The sequence below is a fragment of the Nelumbo nucifera genome, chromosome 1, assembly GCF_055504915.1.
Source record: "Nelumbo nucifera cultivar China Antique chromosome 1, China Antique-T2T, whole genome shotgun sequence".
Classification (NCBI taxonomy): domain Eukaryota; kingdom Viridiplantae; phylum Streptophyta; class Magnoliopsida; order Proteales; family Nelumbonaceae; genus Nelumbo; species Nelumbo nucifera.
Window position 1 is genome coordinate 97,370,584 of NC_142649.1, and position 9,835 is coordinate 97,380,418.

The window sequence follows — 9,835 nt, forward strand, 5'->3', positions numbered from 1 at the left end:
TGGAATGCTCGAAGGGGTCGGTTAAATGGTAAATTCGATTTTTTATTCTTCAGCCCAATCTGTGTTCGGGTTTTGACTGATTTATCCCACTGGGTCATGATACTTTGTATATATAAAGTATTTTTGTAATTTTTGATTTCTAACTCTATAGCCTTAAAATTTAATATTTATTTACATGTTAATTTTGATTTTCTGTTTTTTTTTTTTAAATGAGAAAAGTAACACTCTAGAATCTATAAAATAATTTACTAACTTAGATTAATGGATTTTTGGTCTTCAAAATGTATTAAAATAGTACAGTTGAATTAGTACAAGTTGTGTCAAGTTGGTATTAGGTTAGGCCCCTATAGGATCGAATTAGAGTTGAGGCAAACCCATGCTGAACCTAACCCATTGACATCCTTAAATAAGATTTCTCCTAAAACTCTCATTTCTTGTAAAATAAGGATATGCTACCAATAAAATGCTCTGTCCAACATGCTATTGCAGCCGTACATTGGGTATATATCACTCATGGGGAGATCAGAGATGTTCCCCCTATACAGCTGCTGCAATAGCTTGTTGGAACCGCATGGTGGTGATAGTTGATCCAAACTCTTCCTATCTATAGGTAACGATCTCCTATATCATTCATGGGTGTGTTGGTAGCTAATCCCAACTCTTCCTTATAAGGGCTTATCGGTCCTGCATTGTAGAGTTACAGTAGATCATCTGGGTCAAAAGGCAACATATGCACAGAAAATAAATTATGATCAATCTTACTTTTTCTTTCAACTTTATCAAAGATTTTGATTTGATAAAAGTTGTAAAAGGTCAATGGTGGAAATCAGGCAGCTAGGCCCCAGAAAGGTTGGTTGCTTAATTGAAAAAGAAAAATTATATAAGATACCGAAAACAACATTTAATTGGCTTAAAAAAAAAGCAACATTTAATTGAATTTCTTATGTAATTTAGACCAACAAACCAAATAAATAGATCCAGGCTCGTTAGAAACCACCAATAGCCATGGTTTAGTTCTGTCAAAGCGTTTCCCAACTCTGCTCTCTATCTTCCCATTTCTCGCTCCATTTATGTTCTGAGAACAGAAACAAAGACATCTCAGAGGACATTCAAGCCGCATCGTGTGTTTGATAAAGAATTCTGGCATTTCAATCTCGTCTTCATTGGTCCACAAAATAGAAAGACAAAGACAATGAAATAAATGCAATGTAAAAATGAGTGACCTAAGGCAAACTTGAATGGGCTCAATTTGCAGGTTGTTCCTATCGTCAACCCCAAGGATGAAAAGGACAACAAACAAGCCTTAATACACAGGTATAGACCACACAAAGAAGCTGTGTACTCCGGCTTGCTGATGACTGAACCATTCTGGTTTGTGAGCTGCAGGAGCAGGGGCAGAGAGGAGAGAAGAAAGGAAAGCTGGTGATTAGAATTATCTACCGCTCTGTTTTAAGGGTTCAACTATGATATGGAAAAGATATGATATCGGAAAATCAATTGATCAATAAACTGAAATCACAAACATTGTAGCAAATAAAGTGTTATTTATGAAATTCATGGATGGATTTTGATTGGTCAAAATTCTTTCCATATTATATTTCTTCTGCATCATAGATTTTCCCTTTAATGAAATTGGCTTCAGTGCTCATAAGACCATGCTTTCATTGTTCCCACAATTCTTTGCAGTCTTACATTGAGAATATCTCCCCATGACAAGTACGGAGGTATTCCTTCAAAGGCTGTACAAACAATGTGAGCACGATTTCATGAGCACCGAAGCCGATCTCTGTTTTGATTGTAGCAGTGCAATGGAAAAAGAAGAAAAAATAAAAGGAAAAAAATGGGGAGGAGTGAGAAAAAAAAAAGCCTATGACTACAATTTTGACACTGTTGAAGGTGGTGGTACATTAAGGAGTAAAATTGGGTTTTTCAAAAAATTCAGCCACACGACGTCACATGCAATTGGATATTGACAGATTATTAACGGAGGGGAATTCTTTTCCCAATGACATCATGCAATAAGGGAGGTTGCAGCCCATTTTAAAAAGAAAGGAGAGGTCTTAGTATTTAGCATAAATATTAGGGCGTTTACGTTTGTCATTTCCAATTAAATGATGATTATTTCAATCCAATTTAAGCATTTTTGGGTTATGTCTAGTTTGTTTGATCACAATTTTGACACTCTCGATAAATTTGTATTACTTTTTGTATATTAATGCTAATTTTTTATTACTTTTAAAAATTTTATATTTGTAATCATTTTTAGGTAAAATAAATTTTTTTACCAAAACATTTTTTGGTTTATAATTATTTCTGAACAAAGTTGGTTAAGGGTAAATTGAGTATTTAAAAAAACTAATGCATTAATCAACATTTTCTATTTGGAATGCTAACATAAGGAAAATATCTGCACCTTTTTCAAACAACATGGGAGGTTTTTGTTAAGGTCAAAACATATATAGGGGAGGTTCATAGGATTGTTAGAAAATCTAAGGATATTTTTATAATTTTTCTTATTTTTAAAATAGAATTAATTAAAACTACATTTAAGGTTGATAATTTTTTTATTAATTTTTCTTTACTAATCCTTATTAAATTTAATTAATTATATTAAACTTTTATTTTTCAATAGAATTTAAGTTCGTTAGTAAAAATTAATTATAAAACTAATAATTGTTAGATAATTTTGTATTACTTTTATATAAATTTTAAATGGACAATAGTTTTTAATTTATCTTTATTACATTTATTTGTTTTTTATTATATTAATAAAATTATTTTTATCAATAATAATAATGATTAATTATTTTTATCTTATTTAGTAGTTTAATAAAATATTTTTATTGTGGTTAATTAATTTTTTATTATTCAATATTTTTATTATTCAATATTTTCAACTCATTTTTGACTCAGACGGTTAAACCATTCTCAGCCCTATTCCTAATTTTAGGTTTCCTAAAGCCTACTATTTAGTCAAAAACTGTTGATTTGGTTAAAACCCAATCAACCTAGGCAATTGAACCATTGACCCTTTTGATCTAGTTAGGTCATCGGGTTATGGTATACAATGTATTGAAAACTTCTAAAAGACTTAACTTTGTGCTTAGTTGTATGATTGGGATGGTTTTTTTTTATTATTTGGACAACTTTTCACGATCTTTGCAACCACACTATAAAAAAAAAACTAATTTTGTGGTCTCAAATATCAATTTTTGACTCTTTAATTTATAAAAAAATTAAAAGCGAAAATAAAAACTACAAATTGAATATGTTTCAATGTGATAGTTGAACCATTGATCCGTGACCTAGAGGCAAAAACTATTTAACCTCCAAGACGATTAAAAAAAAAACATGTTTAATTTGTTGATTGAATTAAACAATATTTATTCTAAAATATAAATTACTTAATTAATTAACTTTTAAATTCAAGTAGATTATTTGGCCTAATAATATATCATTGAATATCTATACTTCAATATAATTATTTGTATTAATAATTATAATTTAATATAAATATATCTAATGTATATAGAATTATAGTTCAATTGAAATGGATATAGATATAGATAAAGTTAATGCATTTTATGAAATTTAATGGAGTAATGAAGAGGAGAGAGAATTAATGGCATGGGCTATTAAACGAGAGAGTTTATGACATAATTAATGAGAATAGATGATTAAAAGAGTTAATGAGAAAGATGAGAGGGACTTAATGATGAGTTAATGAGAGGATATAAAAGTCTTAAAGTTTATTGGCCACTTTAGTTATTCTATTCAATTTTTAAATAAAAAAAATCAAAAAATATTAGGAAAAAAGATAAATTGTTCTTAAAAACAACCAAAAAAAGATAAGTAATTCTCAAAAATGACCAAAAATAGCAAATTTCTTAAACTACCCTTATGGTTTACCTAATCGACTAACTCTATCCTTACTATTTATATATTGTCTTAAAACTAACAATTGTTTTAGTTTTGAAAGTTTAGGTACTGAATTGTGGCATTTTAAAGTTCGGGGACCAAAACGGCACTAGGCCCAAAGTATAGGGTATTAATCGGGAATTTTCCCTTTAAGAAAATTTCCCACATATATAATGTCATTAATTCTCTCCTTCAATAACTTATGAAACTAAAACAAGGAAGTCTATCTTTTTTCTCATTTTTTAATTTATTTTATTCCATGTCACTTTTGCAAATTAACAACCAATCTATATGTATACATACATACATACATAAATACATACATACATATATATATATATATATATAGCGAGAGAGAGAGAGAGAGAGAGAGAGAGGGGGGGAGGGAGGGGAGGGATCCTCACACCACAAAGCTCACACGTGTCTCTTTCTCCTCTCCTATTAAAACTCTTATGGGTCTTAATTGTTTACCAAAAAATCCATATTTACTCTTTAATAAAATCATTCTTAAATCACTCTCTCTCTCTCTCTCTCACACACACACACACACACACACACTTAATAGTAAATGTTTATAACATCTCCTAAGGCTTAGTTTCATAAGAGTATAAATACAAATATGTATAATACATAATTGTATTTGTATTTGTACTTTTCCCAAACTGAGCCTAAATCTCTCTTAATCCCTTTTCGTTCTCTTTAATAAAATAAGGGTTTAAATTCGATGAATTGTATTAGGTTAAGGGTAACCTAAATATAAACCCTAGCTTGGACCCAAATTAATGTCAAAACCCAAATTTTCCCACCAGTACATGGGGTGAACCAATATTCTTATATAAAAGTTTAAAGAAACCATTGCTCCTTTCCATGGCATATCGTGTTTTTTTCTCTCTTTTTCATTAATTTAATGTATATTTGTTTCATGGATTGTTCAGATTAAATAATAAAATGCAAAGAAATCATTTAATGTGAGCTTTTGGTTATTTTCATTTGTTCAATTTGGAATTGTTTTTTTTTTTAACTTGGCTTATTGATCTCATGCTAAGCACATTTTTTCTCGGCTTTATAGGGTTATACAACAAGAGGAAACCATTCCCCAAGTCCTTAAACCCCCACAAAACCTATCAACTAAACCAACATCAATTGGTTCTCATGCTAAGTAATTGATTTATGTATTTTTCATAATATATAAGTTATATATAAAGGTATAAGTTTCAAACTTAATAACTAAGAAGGAAAAGAAAGTTATCTTTTTTCTTATTTTAAAATAGCAGCCCGTGCACCAACTGATGGTGGCTTAGTTGGTAGGTTCTTTGACTCGTCGAAGTAGAGACCTGGGATCAAATCCCATTGCCACCAGGGTTGGGGGTTAAGGGAGGGGGATGTGCTACCCCTTGTTTTGTAGCCGCATGAAGCAAAAAAAAAAAAATGCCCATGCATGTGCATTGCATGGGTCACCACTAGTATATAAAGAAAGAGAGAGTTGCTATTCTTATATCTAGCACGTGACAACACTATCCCCTTCACTAGAGGTCCACTCCAATTCCCTTCCATTTTCCCAACACACTCATTACTCTCTCCTAAATTACATCTAATTCCTATTTATCCTCTTTCCCACTTTCTCATCTATATTTATGTTAAAGAAAGTTTGAATTAAAAAAATTAAGAATGATTTAAATATTATAATGAAATTATGTACTAACTTAAAGATATTTATTAAAAACATAATAGTAATTATAATAGATTTAATCATATTTAGATTATTAATAATTTTTATTTTTACAAAATTCATAACAAAATTATGTAATAACGATATAAATTATAATTTTATAGATTGTTCAATTTAAAATAAAAAATTATCTAAATTTTACTTAAATATTAATGCTTTTACAAAAATTTAAAAAAATTAAAATATTATTATTTTCAATAAAAATATTAAAATTAGATAAATAATTATATAACAACATACTTAATATAATATAGTAAATTTAAAACAAATAAAACTTAAATAACTAAATATTTTAAATATTATTTAAATATTTAAAATAAGAAAATTAAGTAATAAATTAAAAATTTTTTAAAATAGAAAAATAATTAAAATAGATTTCATAGTATTTGAATTAATAATAATTTTATATTTTACAAATTTAATAAAAAATTATGTAATAACAATATAAATTATAATTTTACAAACTATTAAATTTGATAAATAATTATTATTTTTAAAATTTAAATAAATAAATTATTTAAATAACTAAATAATATTTTAAATATTATTTAAATAACAAAAATAGATTAAATATTGAAATTAAGTAATAAGTTTAAAATTTTATTAAAAACACGAAATAATTATAATAGATTTTATAATATTTGATAATAAGAATATAGAATATTAAAAAATTAAAATATTAAAATAATGAAAAATAGACTAAATAATTTAGAGGTATTGAAACTTTCAAATAACAAAAATAGGGGTGTTCATATTTAATGTCAAGCCGACCAAACTAACAAAATTGTCTTGACCCAACCCGATTTGGTTTCATTTTTCAACACCACCGGTCAGTTTCGGCTTGTGTAAGTAAATAAACTGACATTTTGGTTCGGTTTCGATTTTCACACATGAAAACCGAACTGAACATGTAAGTTTAAGTAATTAGTCCCTACTCCTTAGTCTTTCCCTAATCCTTATCCTAGTTTTTAGTTAGCTTTAAGTTTAAGTAACATGAAAAAACATTAGCTAAATGGGGAATTGGTTTTGTTTTGGGATTGCTTTTCTTTTTTGAGTTGAAAACTTTATACCAAATAGGAAACACGGGATATGGGGGGAAGTCATACTTTGAGTCAATTTCAAAAACTAATTAAAAATAATAGTATAAAACCCACACCTTATTCGCCCTTTCTTTATTACCTTTTTGGGATCAACAAGCATTGCACACAAGATCCCTAAACCTTTAAACTTACCAAACTTAGAGAAAATTGCTTTCATGGAGTCTTGGACAGTGGACATGTTAGAGAGGTTTTACTCTTTAAGGCTTGCTTTACACCGAATAGGAAACAGAAAACACACATTGGATTCGAGCCTTGAAGTTTTGATTCTCTTCCCATCTTCATTTTCATCATTCTACTTTTCTACTCTCCACTTTCTAGTCTCTACCACCTCAAGCTGCATGTTTGCAAGCCTGCGCAACTCTTTTCTCAAGTCTCAAGCATCACATTCACACGTTAGCATTTTATTTTATTTAATATTTTTTAATGCATGTTAAATGTGTTTAAAATCTATAGAGTATAGACTTGTGTGAAAGAATGGGAGTCTACATATCCTCTCTTTATGCTGTGTGAGGGTTTTTTTCGGTAGAAATGCTTTGTGAGGTTGGTGCTCATTGTTTTTCATTATTTCTTATTACAACTCATTCATCATGAATCTTGAATTGATATGGTAATATTAGAAATAAACATTTAGTAAATAAATATTGATAAACCGACCCAAACCTTCATGTTTGGGTTAGTTTTGCTTCAAGTTCAGTCGGTTTTAGTTTGGTGATTAAGTAACCTGACTAGGTCAGGTCGGTTGAACAAAATGACATAAACTGACCCAACCCAACCCGTGAACACCCCTAAACAAAAATATGTAATAAATTTCAAAATATTTTTGTAATAGATATTAAAAGATAGAATAATAATTATAATTATTGTACTAATAATAAAACCATGAATTCAATTATATCAATTAATACTAGAGAATAATTTTCAGAAAAATAATACTTATTAATAATAGTTTTAAAATCTTTATCTATATCTATTATATATTTATATACACTAAAATTAATATTTATTGTATTTTTGTGATAAATATATTTTAAATAGTTATGTACAAATATTCTTTCATTTTGTTATTTAATAGTAAATGTTCAATAATTATTGAAGATTAAACTATTATTGCATATTACACTATCTATTGATTAATTTAATATATTTTTATTGTATTTTGTAATTGTTGGATTTGTTGTATTTTTATTAGTTATTTATTGTATTTTTGTTATAAATTTATCTTCAATAATTTTAGAGTTCGCTATAAAATAGTTATTGGAGATTAAACGTTATTTATTAGAGATTAGACTATTAATTTATCTGAGTTTAATTATTGTTATTTCTGTTTTATAAAGAATTATTGAAAATAGTATATAAAATATATATAATTATTAATTATTTCAAAAGTTAAAATATAAAAAAATTTGTTTAATCTTATGTGTTTTTATTGTTTCACCTTCTCTTAATAAAAGCCCATGCATTGCACGGGTCCCCACTAATATATAGATTCATCTTTGAGTGATATTTTTTTATGGGCAATCTTTGTAGAAATCAGATTTTGTGCTTATAAAATTAGGCTCACAATGTTCTTATAGCCTTTTCAGCCGTACATTGAAACATCTCTCTATAAATAAAAGGATGCAAATTTGGAGATGTTCCCAATGCACAGTGGTTGTGGAAACAATGTGAGCAGAATTGTTTGGCCATTGAATTCGCCCTCATCTTTGTATTAGTTGGGGATGTTAGTGGAGTGTAGACTTGGTTGAGGCCAACCCTAGCCCAACCATAAGTTCTAAACCCCTAACCCAACCCGACCTGCCCAACCCTAACCCTAACTCTAACTAAATTCCTTCAACCCTAGACTTTGGGTTGGGCCCAACACAACCTTCTTCCCATCCCTTAAAATATCATACAAGCTTCTTAATCTCATATCTTAACTCAACTTTCACTACATATATTAATCCTACGTTTTATTAGTATTTGTTTGTTGATGCTTTTATTGGTTCTTTAAGCTTGGTTTGGAAGGAGTACAATGCAAATATGTACGATGCAAATGCATGCAAAATAGTACAAAATACAAGGTTTTGCACCATGGTTTTCAAAACCGGACCGGACCGGATAGTCAAACTGGAAAAACCGGGAACCAGTTAGGTGACCGGTTCCAATTTTCCTCAAAACCGGACATTTGCAAAAAAATGTTGGTTTGGTCAGCAAATCGCTGATTGGGCGTTCGAACCGTTTAAACCATTCAACGGTTTTGACCATTTTACTTTTTTTTTTATTTTTTTAATTTTTGTGTCAAAATGACCCGAGAATCGGACCCCTGACCGGTTCGTTCTCTGGGTCAGTTTTAAAAACCTTGTTTAGCACTTTACATATTTGTGTTTGTATTCCTTCCAAACTAAGCCTTAGGTTGCGTTTGATTGCAATGCAAATGGAAATATGTATGTTGCATATTTACCCTCCTTTCAGTTCATGAATGCAAACACGGTTTAGATTTAAAACCGTTTTTGCATTCATCCTGTTTGTTTGAAATCGATGCTGTGTAGGCCCCATCATTAAATGCTCGAACTACCTTATGCTCCAATGCCTTAACTTTGGTTAAAAAGTTGATTATCAAAAGAATACAAAATTTTAAACCGTTTTTGTATTCATCTTGTTTGTTTGAAATCGGTGCTAAGTGTGGGCCCTATCATTAAATGCTCAAACTACCTTATGCTCTAATGCCTTAACTTTGGTTAAAAAGTTGATTATCAAAAGAATACAAAATTGTATCCAAAAAATAGGTACAATAATGCTCTCTTTTAGAGTACAAAAATGTCTGAGAATACATTTTTTATCTAATAATTATTACTTTTTTACATGTCAAACCAATGCTCGCAACACAAACAACAGTACATAGATACCCCGGTTTGACATTTGTATTGCAAACAAACGGAACCTTAAGTACAAAATTTAGAAAAAAAAATGTGTTTTAAATGACTATAATTTATTATGAATTATGCCTTATAATAGATCTTTTATGGGTAACAAGGGGTGGCAATGAACATAGAGGAGATAAAGAATAAAATATATTATTAAGGTTTTAGTATTTCCAATTAAGATTAAG